At 34.4% G+C, this 17989-nt stretch overlaps 1 protein-coding gene across 5 annotated transcripts in view; it reads left to right on the top strand.

The window, feature by feature from the left end:
• Positions 1 to 17989, top strand: part of NAALADL2 (N-acetylated alpha-linked acidic dipeptidase like 2) — a 1357959-nt gene that overhangs the window by 35779 nt on the left and 1304191 nt on the right. The window contains exon 1 of one of the 5 annotated variants that reach the window (XM_047730802.1): positions 14969 to 15071. The exons of the other annotated variants lie outside the window; for them this stretch is intronic. The gene's annotated coding sequence lies outside the window, so the exon portion shown is untranslated. Of the gene's footprint in view, positions 1 to 14968; positions 15072 to 17989 lie in introns of those variants that run through there. 5 annotated transcript variants of the gene reach the window in all.

Here is a 17989-nt window from a genome sequence, read left to right on the forward strand (position 1 = left end):
AGAGAGAGAGAGGAAGGGAAGCAGGCTCCTTGCTGAGCAGAGAGCCAGATGCGGAGCTCGATCACAGGACCCTGAGATCGTGACCTGAGCTGAAGGCAGAGGCTTTAACCCACTGAGCCACCCAGGCACCCCTAAATTTTTTTTTTTTCTTTTTAAGTAGTGTGTCTTTCAGAGGTTTTCTTGTTCCATTTTATGTGTGGTCTGATAGGTTTGGCAATAGTAATGCTACCGTTTGGAGACAGTGCACATTAGGATTCACACTACTTGACGGGATCACCCATTATTCAGAATAGAAGCTTTAATTCTCAAAGAGTATTTGAGGTGGGACACTTGGTTACTGGACTGGTTTTGCAAGCATAGGAAAATTATAGTTGTATTAGTTATATTATTAACTTAGTTCCACATTGTTTTGTTCCCTACCTATATTTTATGCACCTCTTAACCTCATGTATGATCAATCATTAACTTCGCCTTTTCACCCCTACTCCCTATTTACCTACTAATTGTAGAAACCTCAAATGGTAACATTAGCTTGAAATTATCTGAAATATCTAATGATACGACATCCCAAATGATGCATGATTGTCCAGAAGAATGTGTACCTCCAGATTGTTTCAAGTCTTCCCCCACCAAAAGGTTTCAAGGGACCCGTCACTTCTCTTGTATTCACCTCATTCCCCAAACATATGTAAGTTGTCCTTAGGCTCAACAGGGTAAGGCAGCTTTGGGAACAGTCCTCTGCCTTCTGATTGGGCTGTCCTTCTGACAGAGCCTCTTTTGCCTCAAACTCTGTGTCTGAGACATTGGCTTGCTGCTCAGATGCACAGGCAAGTTTGAGATCAGTAACATATGTACTTGTACTTCCTCATCAATCTCATTGTATCATTTTATTGGAAGATTTTTTATGTGTAGATTAAAAAAATAGAATGAAAAGTATCAAAAATAAATTGACATCTGATTATTTTTCTTCACCCATAGCCCATAACCTTCTTGGAATATTACTTAAAATAGGAAATACACATATTTTTCCCTTCACATTAACCACTCTTGCCTCTCCCTCCATAATCTTGGTGTGATTAGTGCTGCAGAAATACTTATATACTAAAGGATCCTTACGAGAAAATAAAGAGGAGGGCATACATTGCTTGAAGGGCTGTTCACAGTGGTTCTTTTCGTTGGCAGAATATGTATTGACACTTCTGCCTTGGACATAATGAAGAACACAGATAATTAGACCTGTGGGCTAGTCATGGCTTTGCTGCTTACTAGATGGTACAATCAGTGATTCTTCAACAGTATCTTTCCACAGTTCTTTTTCCCCTTAATCATTTTGGGATTATGAACTCCTTTTTGATTATGGTGAGAACATAAAACTCTTCCCAGGAGGATGTCCACATGTACATAATTTTGCATGGTATAGAATTTGTGGGAGTTAGCAAATGTCTTGAAGCTTTCCCATTGACTGATATGGTTCTGTTCTTTCTAGCGTGCATGACTTTAAGTGTTTGTTCTGATACTATTTATTTTATCTTTTGTTAATCACTTAAACTCTCTGACCCTCAATTTTTATCTACAGACGAATATATTGGATCTAATGACCTCTAAAGTCTGTTCTAGCACTAATATTCCTTGAGCTGCCGGGAGAGGTTATTGTAGTATCTTAGTCAACTTGATGAAAGCAGTGTACTCTTACTATTCTGCAATTATAGAGCTTACCATAATTAGTGTTTGCTATTGATTGAACTCTTTTGCATTCATAAATTGTGCTTAATTTGATTAAATAGATGTTTATCGAGTACCGAAGAAGTGCAAAGCGTTGTGTAGTGCTTATAAAGTTGGGTCCTGGGACACCTGGGTGGCTCAGTTGGTTAAAGTTGGGTCCTTACCCTTAAGGATTGTAAAATGTAAGTTTAAAAGATGAGTAATAAAATGAATGGTGCTTAAGAGAGATATGAAGTGTGGAGATTAAAAGGAATAATTGCCCTTTTAATAATTTTCCTGAGATTGGACAATTTCATCTGTAAAGGGCCATATAGTAAATATGTGGTTTTTTTGGACCAAATAGACTGTGTTATAATTACTCAACTCTGTATTGGTATCACATAGAAACAGACAACACCTAAATGGATGGGTACGGCTGTGTTCTAGTAAAACTTTATTTATATAAACAGCTGTCATGACTGTAGTTCACCCACTCCTGAAATAAAGATTATGTTAATCAAAGAGCACTTTAATAGAGGTGATGGGGTATGTTATGAAGGAATGAAAGGCATTTGGATGGAGTAGAAGCAGTCTGACAAGAATTCTTGACTGGGAAGATAACCTGATCAAAAACTTAAGAATGTTTCAGAAACATACCATTTCAGATGGAGAACTAGTTTTATTTGTATTATTCAGTATTGAAGAGATTTCATGAGAAAGTTTATCCATTATCATGAGTCTTGGGATGTTCAGACTTATTTAACATTTTTAAATGTTGTTTTTCTGCTGTTTGCATTGGGGAATTTGGTGAAGGATGGATGACTTGGAGAATTGTGGGTGGTTGCTTTGTTTTAGATTTGGCATTTACTTTCGGTTAAGGTAATCAAGAGAGAAATCTCTTTCAAAAATTTTCTATCACATTGTTCATGGATTGATATATCTCCCTTAAGAGTTTATTCAGATATAATTGCATATAATATACAATATACAACACCTACTTAAAATGTATTTTGAAAGGTTTGGATTTGTTTATGGATTGTCAAACATCACAACAATCGGGATAGTAAACATACCCATCCTCTCCAGGCATTTCCCCATGCCTCTTATTAGTCCCCTGCCCTCACTTCTCTTGACCCTTTTCTTCACATCATCAAATGGCTACCATTCTGCCTTCTGTCACTATATATTATATATATAGTAGGTGAATTTTGAATAAATCCTTTTAGCTGGCAACTGCTGATAAAGTTTTAAGTTTTCCTTGTTTGTACACTAAAGATCTATATCTAGTGCCTCTCCTATCTCCTGATTTGATGTTGTACTGAAACGTATTTTCAAACAGGAGGAGCCCTTTACAACAACACGTCAGGTTGTCTTCAGCGGGGGTCTGAGTGAGCCAGGTGTGTGCTGCCCCTCACCCTCCACCGCTTTGAGGTTTCTTTCAGAATGTTCCCTGAACATTCCCCTGAACAGAAATGTTCAGAATTTATATATATATATATATAAAGATGTGTCTAGCAAGAAGTTGCTGTGGCTGAGGTTGAAAAGGTTGCTGCCTGTGTTCTCCTCTAGGATTTTGATGGATTTCTATACCACATTTAGGTCTTTCATCCATTTTGAGTCTATTTTTTGTGTGTGGTGTAAGGAAATGGTCCAGTTTCATTCTTCTGCATGTGGCTGTCCAGTTTTCCCAACACCACTTGTTGAAGAGACTGTCTTTTTTCCATTGGATATTCTTTCCTGCTTTGTCGAAGATTAGTTGACCATAGAGTTGAGGGTCTGTTTCTTGGTTTTCTATTCTTTTCCATTGATTTATGTGTCTGTTTTTGTGCCAGTACCATAGTGTCTTGATAATTACAGCTTTGTAATAGAGCTTGAAGTCCGGAATTGTGATGCCACCAGTTTTGGTTTTCTTTTTCAGCATTCCTGTGATTAGTCTTTTAAACTTTAATCATTCTAATTGGTTTATAGTGGTGGTGTCATTGTGATTTTAATGTGTATTTTTCTAATGTCTAATGATATTTAGCATGTCTTCATTTGCTTATTTGCCATCCACGTATCTTCCTTGGTGAAGAGTCTGTTCACATCTTTTGCCACATTTATTGGTTTGTGTGTTTTCTTATTAAACAGCTTAAGAGTTTCTTATTAAAAAGTTTTAGAAATTCTTCATGTGTTCTGTATATGAGTCCTTCATCAGATATATGATTTGGAAGTTTTTTCTCCTAGTCTGTGGTTTGTCTTTTTATTTTTGTGTCTTTTGAATAATAGAAGATATTAATTTTGATGATACCCAGTTTATTATTTTGTTCTTTTTGAGTTTTGCTTTAGTGTCATAGCTAACTTAACCTAAGGTCACAGAGATTTTCTCCTCTTCCCTCTACTTTTTACAAAGATTTTAGTCCCAGAGTTTTTGCTTAGGGATATGATATACTTAGAGCAAATTTTTGTATATGTTACAGAGTACAGATTAGAACCTTTTTTTTTGCATATGAATTTACAAATTTTGTAGCACCATATGCTTTAAAGTCTATTCTTTACTGAATCAATTACTTTTGCAAATTTGTCAAAAATATTTTGTCCATATATTATTTTTATAATCTAAACTATTTGATTGATTTGCTTATTTTTGTGCCTATACTATACAATTGTAATGTAGCTTTCTGACAAGATGGGAAATCAGGAAGGGGTGACTTAACCTTATTGTTTTTGTTGACATTGTTTTGGCTATTCTGAGTTCTCTGAGTTTCCACATGAATTTTAGAATCAGTTTTTCAATTTCTATTAGAAAGCCTGTTGGAATTTTGGTTAGGATTATATTGAATATACACATTAATTGGGGAGAACTGATATCTTTCCACTGTTGAGTCTTTTGACCCATGAACAAGAATTGATATCTTAAAGCTATTGAGTCTTTTAATCCATGAACAAATTTCATCTCTTTACATAGTAGGGTCTTCTTTAATAAAGTTTTCAGTATACAGGTCTTTCCCATATTTTACCAGATTTTTCCCTAAATATTTATATTTTTGATGGGATTGTAAATGCTATTCTGTTTTATTTCAATTTCTGTTATTTATTTCTAGTGCATGTAAACAAAGTAGATTTTTAAATATTAAATTGTATCCTGAAACCTAAACTCATTTTTTGGTGCTAGTGGCTTTTTTATAGATTCTCGCAGTTTTCCAAAATAGATGATCATGTTTTTAGTAAACAAAGATACTGTTACTGTGTCATCCAATCTAAATGTCTTATTTATTTTTCTTGTTTTATTTCACTGGCTGGAACTTGTTGAATAGAAATGGTGAGAGTGGATATTCTTCTTTTGTTGATCAGACTTTCATGTAGACTTGTACTGTTAAATATGATGTTAAATGTAGATTATTTTGTAGATATGCCTTATCAGATTGAAGAAATTAATTTCTATTACTAGCTTGTGAAAATTTTTATTAGAAAGGAGAAAAGATGTTGGATTGCTAAAATTTTGTTTAGAATTCTCATGGATAAATAAAAATATTAATATTTTAAATATAAATATTTAATAAATGATTGTTAATTAAAACTATAGTTTAATAATAATTTTTAAGTAGTTTTATATAAAATATAAATAAAATATTAATTTAAAAATTGTTAAACATGATTATAATTACTAAAATTTTGTTTACCTGTGCTCCTAAGGACTATTGGTCTATAGTTTTATTGTAAGGCTTTGTCTGGTTTTGAGATCAGTGTAATGTTGGCCTCATAGACTCTGTTGGAATATATTCCCTTTTTTCACCTTTTTAGATAGGTTTGTGTATAATTGATTTTATTTCTACTTTAAATATGTGGTAGAATTTGCTCGTTAAGCCATCTGGGCTAGGCGTTTTCTTTCCTTTGTTTTCTCCTGTTTTTTTCTACACATATAATAGTTTTACTTTTAGGGTTACATCTATGATCCATTTTCATTCAATTTGTGGGAAGTGTTTAAAGTTTGTGACTAGAATTTTTTTTTTTTTTTGGCATGTGGATGACCAGTTGTTCCAGCACAATTTGTTGAAAAGACTCTCTTTGCTCCATTGTATTACCTTTCATCTTTATCAAAGATGAGTTGATTTTATTTATCTGCATCTATTTATGGGTTCTCTACTTTGTTCCATTGATATATTTGTCTATTCTTTTGCCAGTACCACACAGTTGTTACTACTGTAGCTTTATAATAAGCCTTGAAGTTGGGTAGTATACCATCTTACTCCTCCAATTTTGTTCCTGTCCTTCAATATTGTGTTGGCTATTCTGGGTCTTTCACCTCTCCATATAAACTTTAGAATCAGTTTGGTGGTATCCACAAAATAACTTTTTGGTATTTTGATTGGGATTGAGTTGAGTCTATAGATTAATTAGGGAAGAACTGACATATTGATAACATTGAGTCTTCCTATCCATGAACATGAAATATCTTTTCCACTTACTTAGATCTTTGATCTTATCTTCTTTGTTTTCTTTTTTTAATATTTTATTTATTTATTTGACAGAGATCACAAGTAGGCAGAGAGGCAGGCAGAGAGAGAGAGAGGAAGCAGGCTCCCCGCTGAGCACAGAGCCTGACGTGGAGCTGGATCCCAGGACCCTGGGACCACGACCAGAACCAAGACAGAGGCTTTAACCCATGAAGCCACCCAGGACCCCTGATCTTATCTTCTTTGTGAGAAGATTTTTAAATACATAATCCCTTTAATAGATAAAAGTCTATGCAGGGTTTTCTATTTTTCTTGAAGGAGCTCCAGGAGTTGCTCTTCTTGGGAGGTTTTTCCATTTCACTTAAAGATACCATTAAATTTTACTACTGTCTTTTTGTTTGTTTGTTTATAAATAGTTTACATATTGTGCAATTGTTGATATGAGGAGGGGTTTAAATTTATCACCTTACTATTTGTTTTCTATTCTTTTCATCCTTATTTTGATATCCTTCTTTCCTTTATCTTTCTTCTTTTGGATTGAGTATTTTTTAAAAAATGATTTTTTACTATCTAAATTGTTGGCTTATTATCATCAGCTATAATTCTTCGTTTTTTAATTTTAATAGTTACTTTAGAATTTATAGCATACTTTTTTCAACTTGTCAGAGTCTACCTTCAAATGATATATCACTGCATATGTAGTATAAGAACTTTGCAATATTCTTTTTATTTTTCTCCTCCAATTCTTTATGCTGTTGTTGTCATATATTTTACTTATATACATTATATTCTCCACAATACCTTCTTCTTTTCTCTTTCTCCTTTGCTTCCCACCCCTTCCCTTCCCTTTCCTTGACTTGTCTTCTCTTTTTGGCTCTCTTCCTTCTCAGTTTCCTTTTGCATAGTTACCATTACTTTGTTTTCAAATTCACCAATTTTTTTTTAATTTATGTAATCTGCTGATAAACTGATGTGTACTTTTCAGGCATCATACTATTCATCTTTATAGTATGATTTGTTTTTTAATATCTTCTATTTTTCTTCTTAATGCTTAAGGTGAGGTTTCTTTCCTTTTATTTTCTAATATAAAATGTATTTCTATTTCCCTCATCATCTCATTTGGGCTTCTTTTCATAGACCTTATTTTTATATTGTATAGAACCCATGTTATATTATTTGGTTGCTTTAGATCTCAATTATATTTTAAGTAGATTATTAAACGATAAAATATCTTTTACCCACATATCTTGTCATCCATTTTTATTCTCTTTCTTTTCTCCTAATATCTATTCATTGTTGTTTCTATCAGTACTACCCTTCTGATTCTCATATCTCCTTTTTTTTGACAGAAATTGACAGTTGACAGTTACCTGGACAACTAAATGCATGATTTCCTTCTGTTTTGTTCCTAACTCAGTTGACTAGTCTTAGAGTTATTGCTGTAGTACATGGCAGACCATTTATTCCCTTACCCCAGGCTCTAATAACTAATAAATTTGATTCCAACTGGATCTCCTCTAATAACAAGTTTATTATTCTTTTTTCCATTTTTCCACTGATGAGTTACAGAGCTCCTTGAAGCCTGGAAACAAATGATTAAATAACAACAAATGAGGAATGTAGAAATTCAGAAAGGTTTCAGTAGGGCTAGTAGTTTTAAATGCCTTCATAAAGGGGATTAAATTGAGCAGATTAAACATTTAAGTAATAAGGAATAAATGAGAATGACAATAAATGCTGCCTATGTGATAACTTTTAATATTATATGAAAGAGCATCTATAAGAATGAATTGATTTTCTATTTGACTAACTTCTTCAGAGATCATTTTTAGAGTTACATTTACCTAACACTTCCCATTAACAAAAGAAAAATAGTTCCTAAAGTAAATGTTAAAATTTTAAATAGTGTTTTAATGGGCTAAGGCCAACATTTTCTTCTGGAGAAAGTAATCTCTACAATTAGAATGTAATTAATAGAAAACTATGATTTGATTTGCAAATCATTAGTTTTGTACATTAGCATTCATTCAGTGAGTAACTTTTGGATATATCTACATTGGATATGAATTGGAGGTCAAATTCAATCTGCAGATTTGGTCTCTTTGGCATGTGTAGCACTTGAAAAAATATTTGAGTTGGTGGCTCACATTTAAAGTTCAGGTGATTTCATATTTAACACTGACTTTCTGGAATTTTTAAATAAAAAGAACCATATGATTTTACCACACTAGTTTGCCTTCTTTCAATGGAACAGTTGGCTGGAGCCGCATAGCAGCTGCCCACTTTGAGTAGGCACTTCTTAGATCCTGTATTTCTTACTCATTTATGTTGTTTTGCTGGCCATCATAGCCATTTGAGACTGTGATCCTTGATGTTCTGTGTGTATGATCCTCTGAGAGATACATGATGGGTATTTCCAACAATAATATTAGAGGAGATAAATGTCATGCAAGGAAGAAAATGATAAACTGTGTAAGAAAGGCTAAAAACCTTTTAGTAACATTGTTTAGCCATTACAGAATACTAGATTCCCAAATAGTTATGCTAAGCAGCCATTTCCTTTTCCATATTTATGAACAGTTGTGCACAGCCTTAACTATAAAACTATGTCCAAAATCTGAACCTGCCCTCATAAGAATGTTGGAGAAAGAACAATAATAGGAGGAATGGGAAAGCAAATGATGCGATGTATATCTTTTTCTTTTTCATTAAGTGTTCCAAAATGTTGTGTATAGACTGATAGCTAACATTTCCCTTTCATTCTTTTTTTTTTTAAACTCAACTCTGTAGCAGTTAATCATTTATTACCACTGAAACTTTTAGCTTATATAAAAATAGCTTACATAAAGTGGGCATCAAATATTTTTTCCATGTAATACATCTTCCTTCATTTTCTGAGAAAGTCAGCTTTCCAAAAAAACATACACACATATGAATACTTCACTTTATCCATGAGGCCTGAACAGTAGTTGATACCTCTTATGCTTAACTTTTGGCCATAGTCATTAATTCAGTGATCCAGGCTGGGCCGGTAAGAGAACTTTTTTCTGGTATATTTTATTTTATTAATTTTTTAAAGATTTTATATATTTATTAGAGAAGGGGAAAGAGAGAGAGCATAAGACCAGGGGGAGGGAGAATCAGACTCCCTGCTGAACAGGGATCCTGATAAGGGGCTAGATCTCAGCATGCCGGGATCATAACCTGAGCTTAAGGCAGACACTTAACTGACTGAGCCACTTAGGCACCCCTTACCTGGTATTTTTAAAACAGTTTCAGGGACAGGGGTGAGTGTGGTAGAATATTCCTTTTCTTTCTGTCCCTGAAGCTTAGAGAATGGAAACTAGGAAGCTGCTGGTGCCCATGTCTCTGAGAAGGTAGGCAAGATCAGTCCATAAGAAGTGGGAACAGAGCCAACCCAAAGGAGAAACACAGTGGCATAGTACACAGTCCTGTCAGTATCTGTCATTTGGAAGTTCTGAAGCCTAGTAGAAAATAGGTTTCAGGTTTGGTTAAAACAAAAAAACAAAAAAACAAAAAAAAAACCACCTGAATGGTCCCCTCTGGGAACTAAGCTGTAAGTGCTTCTTAAAACCAGGAGATGCCCTGTCAACTTCTAGGCTTTAGTACTCAAGCCACATACCACTTATATATTACTTTAAGTAAAGAACTAAGCTTTTAGATCCTGATGCAGTTTTTCTTTATCTTTACCTGTATAATCAGAAGACCAAATAATTTGGAGTCAGCTAGATTTTGTTTTAAGTCTAGACTGCTGTTTTATAGCTGTGAGACTTAGATATTTAGCTTTTTAAAAATCTTAATTTTGTTACCTGTAATATGAATATAATAGGGTTAACCTGTTATGGTACTCATGAAAATTAGGCAAGGTAATACATGTGAAACAACTGAGAGAGTGCCTGGGATATAGAAGGATTCAGTAAACACTTTGCCATAGGCACTGATGTGCTGCTAAGTCTTCACAAATCCATAAGTCACTCTTTAATAAAGATGCAGTGTGTGAAAAGCCTCTTTCTAAACAAAAAGTGGAAACTATTCTCAATTTCTTTCTTCCTTTTTTTTTTTTAAAAGATTCTATTTATTTATTTGACACACACAGAGAGAGAGATCACAAGTAGGCAGAGAGGCAGGCAGAGAGAGGGGGAAGCAGGCTCCCTGAGCAGAGAGCCCAATGTGGGGCTCAGTCCTGGGACCCCGAGACCATGATCTGAGCCAGAGGCTGAGACTTAACCCACTGAGCCACCCAGGCATCCCAAGTATTCTCAGTTTCTTTCTTTCTTTCTTTTTTTTTTTTTTTTTTAAAGATTTTATTTGTTTATTTGACAGAGATCACAAGTAGGCAGAGAGGCAGGCAGAGAGAGAGAGAGGAGGAAGTTCGGGCTGTCTGCTGATGCGGGGCTCGATCCCAGGACACTGGGATCATGACCTGAGCCGAGGGCAGAGGCTTTAACCCACTGAGCCACCCAGGTGCCCCCCCAAGTATTCTCAATTTCTTATCTAGGGTATCTGGTGTACATTTCTGGCCTACTTTTTTTTTTTTTTTTTTTTTTTTTTTTTTTTACAATGTCATGGCAGTCCTCAAACTTCTGTCTCTTTTGCCTTCTGTATAACTTGGTTTCCACCTTTGTATCTTGATTCATATTCTCCACTGTCTCTAAACCCTATTCTGAATCAGGGTATGCAGCTGTTTACTTAACTGTCATTGACATTCACAGACACTCCATCTCATACATCTTCAAACTAGATTGATTATATAAAATCCTTCCATAGCTAAGTAACTTGACTTCGGTCATTATTATGGTTTACGAACACTTGATATCATTGTCTACCTGTGAGATTTCAGCTTTTTCCTCTCCTAGTCCATTATCACCTTTGTTATTGATATTGATGTAAATAGGGTCATTGTTTCATTGATACACTGTATCTGTCATCAGGATGTTGACCAGCCATTTCTCCACTTCATTGATGGTTACTGGCTAAATCTCATATTATTTACTTAAAAAATTTCAGGTGATTTGGATAACCCTACCTCACACTATATACAAAACTTAATTTAAAATGGATTAGATACCTAAATAAAAGAGCTAAAACTATAGAACTCTTAGAAAAAACACATAAGAAATCACAAGTTTGAGATCTGCAGTGTTTTTTGAGATATGACACTGAAAACACAAACAACAAAAGAAAGAATAGATAGATTACATCAACATTTAAATTTTTTTTAAAGATTTTATTTATTGGGGCACCTGGATGGCTCAGTTGGTTAAGCGACTGCCTTCAGCTCAGGTCATGATCCTGGAGTCCTGGGATCAAGTCCCACATCGGGCTCCCTGCTTGGCAGGGAGTCTGCTTCTCCCGCTGACCTCTCTCCTCTCATGCTCTCTCTCTCTCTCTCTCTCTCAAATAAATAAATAAAATCATTTAAAAATTTTTAAAAAAAGATTTTATTTATTTATTTGACAGAGAGAGCGCATATGAAGGGGAGTGGCAGAGGGAGAGGGAGAAACAGGACTGGGGAGAGAGAAGCAGGCTCCTAGTTGAGCAGGGAGTCCGACAAGGGGCTTGATCCTAGGACGCTGAGATCATTACCTGAGCCAAAGGCAGTTGCTTAACTGACTGGACCATTCAGGTGCCCCAACATTTAAAACTTTTGGCTAGCAATTATACCTTCAAAATACTGAAAAAATGATCCATGTTATGGGAGAATATGTTTTCAAATTATATATTCAAAATGGGACTTATATCTAGGATATATAAATAATTCTTATAACTCAGTACTAAAAAAGACAACTAAAAATGGGCAAAAAGTCTGAATAAACAGTTCACCAGAAAAGATATACAAGTGGCCAGTAAGCATATGAAGAGATGCTCAACATCATTACACATTAGGAAAATGCAATTCAAAATCAAGTAACATACTACTTTATACCCACTAGAATGACTATAAAAAGTCAGATAAACAAAATGTGTTGAGGTTGTAGAGAAATTGGAATCCTCAGAGGTTGATGAGGGGAATACAAACGGGTGCAGCTGTTTTGGAAAACAGTTTGACATTTCCTTCAGTTATTCAATATTATCTTTCCATATGACCTGGAAATTCACATGCTAACTGTATATTTAAGAGAAATGAAAACATGTCTATCTGCACAAAGACTTGTACAAGAATGTTTATAGCAGTATTATTTGTAATAGCCTAAAAGTAGAAAAATCCACTTGTTTATAAGCTGATGAATGGGTAAATAAAATCTTCTGTATACATTGTAATATTATTTGGCATTAAAAAATGAATGAAGTATATGATCTATTCTACTACATGGGTGAATCTTGAAAATGTTATAGTAAGTCAAAGAAGCCAGTCAGTCACAAGAACACATACTGTGTGATTTTATTTATATGAAATGTTCAGAATTGGTAATTCTCTATAGAGACAGAAAACAAGATTATTGGTTTAGGGCTGGGAGAGGGGGAGAATGGGAAGAAAAGGAATATGAGTTCTTTGAGGGAGGATGGAAATGTTCTCAAATGACTGTTATGATTGTTGTATAATTCTGTGAATTTCCTAAAATCCATTGAATCATATACTTCAAGTGGGTAATTTTATTTTATGTGAATTATATCTTGATGATCTTTTTAAAAAAAGTCAAGAATCCTTGGTTTCAAGTTTGAAGGAAAGGGGCAGTCTTTAATTTTCAATAATGTGGAGAGTATAGAGGAGGAAAGCTTAGACAAATTGAAAATAATTAAATGAACTAAATAAGTAAGGGGGGAATGTTAGCTCCTATCCCATGGGTGGAGAGCCTTTCTGTTCAGAGAAAACACCTTTGAGAATCCTTTTTTGAGTTTCTCAGTGAGTAAAGTGGAAGTTGGGTATTTCATTATTAGTAAAAATAAGCTGGCCAGTTTATTTATTAACTGGCCAGTTAATCTCTTCATACTTTACACTTATGCTTATAAAATAATTAGTGCAACCTCTAATCTTTTTTTCCCCACCTCCAGACTTAAATTAAAATTTGAAATGGGTTTTGCATTATGAAAGGAAAAGGAGAGTTATGTACTTTAAAAGTATCTTATAGGTATGTAAAATACTTATATTTTCCAGGGTTATTGTCAACCAGAATGAGTAAACCATTCTCTGGGAGCACTTAGCCATAAAAAAATGAATCAACCATATAAGAACATTGAGACACTGTCTTGTAAGAAATTACTTGTAGAATGGGGTTTTGCTTAAATGGAAGAATTATTTTTATCAATTTTTTGTGATTGGTATGCTCTCAGAAAGCATATTATGAACCTCTGATCACCATAACCTGTGTTAATATTGCTGGTGTTCTTTTTTCAGCTCTGTATCATTTTTCACCATTATATCAATTACTTAATCTTGTATCTGTTGTCCATGATTATATAGCCATCTACCCCATGCTCTACTATGCTCTCCAGTACCTTTTGACTATGCAACAGTAGCAGTCTGAGCAAAACTTGTAAATCTTAGAAGCTTCCAGTAGTCAAAGCACACTCTTAGACTTAAGCTGTTCATTAACATAGTTATTTAAAAAAACCCAAATGTGCACTTTATACTCTTAAGTATTTCATATTGATGGTACTCTTTAAATAATTTATGATGATAACTGTAAACTGTTGCATATTGACAGTTGTTTTTTGATGTCACCTCATTTTTTTTCTTCAACATGTATACTATGTTTAAATAAATTAATGTCAGTTTAATGTATAGCTGATATCCTCAAGAATTAGTCTCACCTGGTAATTGTACATAGATGTCCCTTCTAAATGGTTCTTTTTGTTCTTCATATTGTCCTACCATATCCTATAGTCTTGTGTTATAATATTCCATGATTATTTCTCAAAGGGAATGTTTATATGAGTCATTGTCTTTCAACATATTTTCCCAAAACTTTTGATCATTAAACTCTGTATCAAATTTATAAAAGCACTTTTATCAGAAGAAATGTACTTTTTTCTTTTTATATATATGAATATGTATTAATATATTTACACATATTAATATATATTCTTATATAAAAATATATTTAAAGGCTTATTCATTTGAGAGAGAGAGCGCATGCAGGGGATGGGGGAGAGGGAGAGAGAATCTCAGGCAGACTCCATGCTGAGCATGGAACCCGTCAGCTTGATCTCACCACCCTGAGATCAGGACCTGAGATGAAACCAGGAGTGAGGTGCTTAACTGACTGTGCCACTTAGGCAGCCCAAAGAACTCTTTTTCAAATGCATGTTTCTCCAAAGACCATTTAATTGTCTTGAGTCTGTTGTCACTTGGTGTATTTAAAATACAGATATAACTAAAAAAAAATAAATAAATAAAAAAAAATAAAATACAGATATAGTGATGTATACTTTTTAAAATTTACTAGTTCAGAATACCTGGACACCATTTAGTAAATGAACAATTACATGTTTTGGGTTTTATCATAGAATCTGTATCCAAGGCAATTTTCATAAATAAACATATAAGTCCTATAACCTGTTTTGGTAAGTTCTAATTTTCTAGAACTAATTTTCAAGAAAATGAAGACTGCTGGAATATTCAGCATTGCAGAAAATAATTTTGAAGTAGCAAAGGGCATGAGGGATACCTACCATAGGTATTTTTGTGTGCTGAAAGCAACATTCATGTGCATTTACAAATCCAAAAGCAGTCTGTCTTCAGAGAATGGGTGAAATTTGTCTAAGAAGTCTGGAAGGTTCATGGTTTTCAGCTGTGCAAACATTTCCAAACTCAAACTGAATTTACATTAATCTCTTCATTTAAATAAATGTTCTTGTGTTATTTCCAGGCCAGCTTTGACAGCGCCAATTGCGGCAAAATAAGACAAGATAGAATCAGAGTCTTTGGGCTTGTGGAGTTGCAGACGGATTGAATCCAACCACTTCCTTTCCCAGGTGAAGAATTGAAGTATGCATTATTTAAGTACTAAGTACAGGGCAAATTCAATGGTTAATGGCTGAGCCAGGACTAAAATCAGTCCATTTGTTCTTTCGACTTTGCTGTAACAGTTGAGTTTCAAAAGCATAGTTAGACACTTTAGGGATTTTTTCTTAATAAAATGTTTTAAAGGTAATGGAAACTACTCTGAAAAAATATGGCTCATTATTTAGAAACAAAAGGCTAAAAAACATAACTGAAACACAACTTTTTATGTGTGAAGATAGATGTTATGGGCTGAATTGTGTGTGCCCTGCCCCCGCAAAAAAAAAAAAAAAAAATTCTGTTGAAGGTGTAACCCCCAGTACCATAGAACATGTCCTTATTTGGTATAGCATCTCCACAGAGGTGATTAGATTAAAATGGCGGTAATTAGGGTGGGCCCTAATCCAATATGACTGACATCCTTATAAATTTGGACATAGACAGAAGAAAGACCATGTCAAGACAGAAAAGATAGCCATCTGTAAGCCAAGGAGAGAGGCTTTAGACAACTGTAAAGTTGAAGTTCTTGTAATTGTTTTCAACAAATGCCTTTGGGAAAAAGGCTTTTCCCACTGGGTGAGAACTGATTTAGGTCAAATACAGAGAAGCTTGAAGTGGGTCTTCTAGAAATCACAAAATAGGTCCTATCATGACATTGCCCTGGGAATGAGAGTTTGAAGATACTCCAGACCCATGCTGCTTTTTTTAGAGATGGCCTGTCTTCTGGTATTCACCACAAATGTGGGCTCTTAAGTTTTCAACTAATGGGAGAAAGGAGTAGGGCAAATTCAGATTCCACAAGGATCATTGTTTTTACTGAAATCAGTTATTTTTCTTGAATAAACACTCCTCAAAATGCTGCCAGCCTTTGGTTTTCTGAGTTTTGAAAAAGTTGATTCTAACAATTTTGTCAGCTCTCTTGTTGGTTTTATGTAAGAGAGAGTTTTTAGATGTTCTCACTCTGATTTTCACTGATGTCACACCATTTCATGAATTTCGTGTAACATGTATTTATGATCTTTTAATGCAGCATGTTTCCTAATTTCCCTGTTAGTCCTCCATTGAGCCATCGGGAAGTTAGAAGTGTGCATATTTTGGGGATTCTAGATGTCTTTTTGGTACTGATTTTTAAACCATTCTTGTTATGTTCAGGTAATATGTTTAGCTTCAGTCTGTATGTTTCATAAAATATTGTTTTAAATGTATTGCTAGAAATATGGACAAAATGTACTTAATTGGGAAGCAAATAATTGGGGGAGGGGAGACAAGTAAGGTTTTTTTGCAGCTTTTGCCTAAGCCATAAAGGAGGGATAGCTTCTATTCCCAAGTGGAAAATGTGTCAGAGAGAGTGTTTTATGGAGTATGGGTACAGTATATGCTAAAATTTGAGAGAATTAAAAAAAAAAAAAAAGCAGGCTGACATGGAGAACTTGACAAAGTTTCTAAGCAGGGGGTTTAAAAGAGCCTGTAGGAGATGTAATGGGTTGCTGCACACGAGAATGGAAAGGACACCAAGTTTTAATTACCAGAAACCTTATATTTTAAGGTAAAAATCTGAGTTTGCTTGAATGTAGGAAGCCACTAATAGGTTTCAAGCAAGAGTGAGAAATGATTAGATTTACTTTTTAGAAAACTAATTCTGATGTCATATGAAGGAAAAACTAGAATGGGAACAGTTAAAGGTAGGGAGAGCTGTGAGTTCTGGCTCAAACTGATAAGGGCCTGTAAGAAGGTAATGACAATAGGAATAAGGATGATGTAAATTTGAGATGTTTATGAGATATATTTGGGTATCCTTATTCAGTAGATGTTTTAGGTAAGGGAGAGGAAAGTTTAGTAAACTTTCTGGATTGGGGACTAGATAAATTATCTTGCTCCTAATCCCAATAGTTAATATAGGGAAAGAAGCAGGTTTTGCAGGGAAAACACTTTATTTAGATTTGAGATGGAGAATTTACTATGTACATACTCACGTTCACTCCAGTGGCAGCTTGCCTGAGTCAGCAATATGTTATTAGACCCCAAAGACTACTGTTAAACCATTTTAAAACGCTAAAAGTTAATGTCATAGTGTTATTAATTTGAGAGATTCTTATTAGTTAGCCAAAATATCTTATATAGATAAGTGATATCTATATCTATGTTTATATATCTATATCTATCTGTCTATCTATCTGTATATATATGGCAGCAACACTGAGAGAAAGTCTTATTAATTTATTGAACTTGTAAAACCCTGACATCTACTTTTAAATTCAGAGCTATTTTGGAACAACCAGAAGATTGATCAGTATATATGGAGTTTCTCAAGGAAAGCTAGCTTAAAAAAATTGCCTTAGTATATTCACAAGAGAGGCGATTCTTAAGTATGAATTTTTCCTCATTTGGGAACGGTCAGGGTGGCCATTTGTTAGATAGTTCTATACATCAGTTCAGTTCAACAAACATTGGCTGAGCATCAAGTATACACAAGACAGTATAAGTTACTTCATAGCTTTGTCCTTGAAACACTTATATTCTCAAAAGCTTTTGTATCTTCTAATTTCTTCCTTGAGTGTTCTGGCAGAATGTGTTCAGTTTCTCAGATGCCAGTAGGGCATGAGCTACTGGTGTCAGATATCGATCCACTTGCAAGGGCTGCCAGAATGCAGATACCACACAGGTTGTGTTTGGCACTTTGACAGGAAGGGCAGTATAAATGGACTGACGGAGAGTTTACTGAGTGGTTACACAGGGGATATTGAATATTTTAGAAAATTTGGGATTAGGGATTGCAGCTGTCTGTCTTTTTCTGCTGCAGTTAAGATTTTTTAATACTTAATAAGAGACAACTTGGTATGATAGCAAAAACAAATAGCTGGGACTCAAGAGATCCCGTCTCCAATTTAGT

The sequence above is a fragment of the Lutra lutra genome, chromosome 1, assembly GCF_902655055.1.
Source record: "Lutra lutra chromosome 1, mLutLut1.2, whole genome shotgun sequence".
In the NCBI taxonomy this organism is placed as follows: domain Eukaryota; kingdom Metazoa; phylum Chordata; class Mammalia; order Carnivora; family Mustelidae; genus Lutra; species Lutra lutra.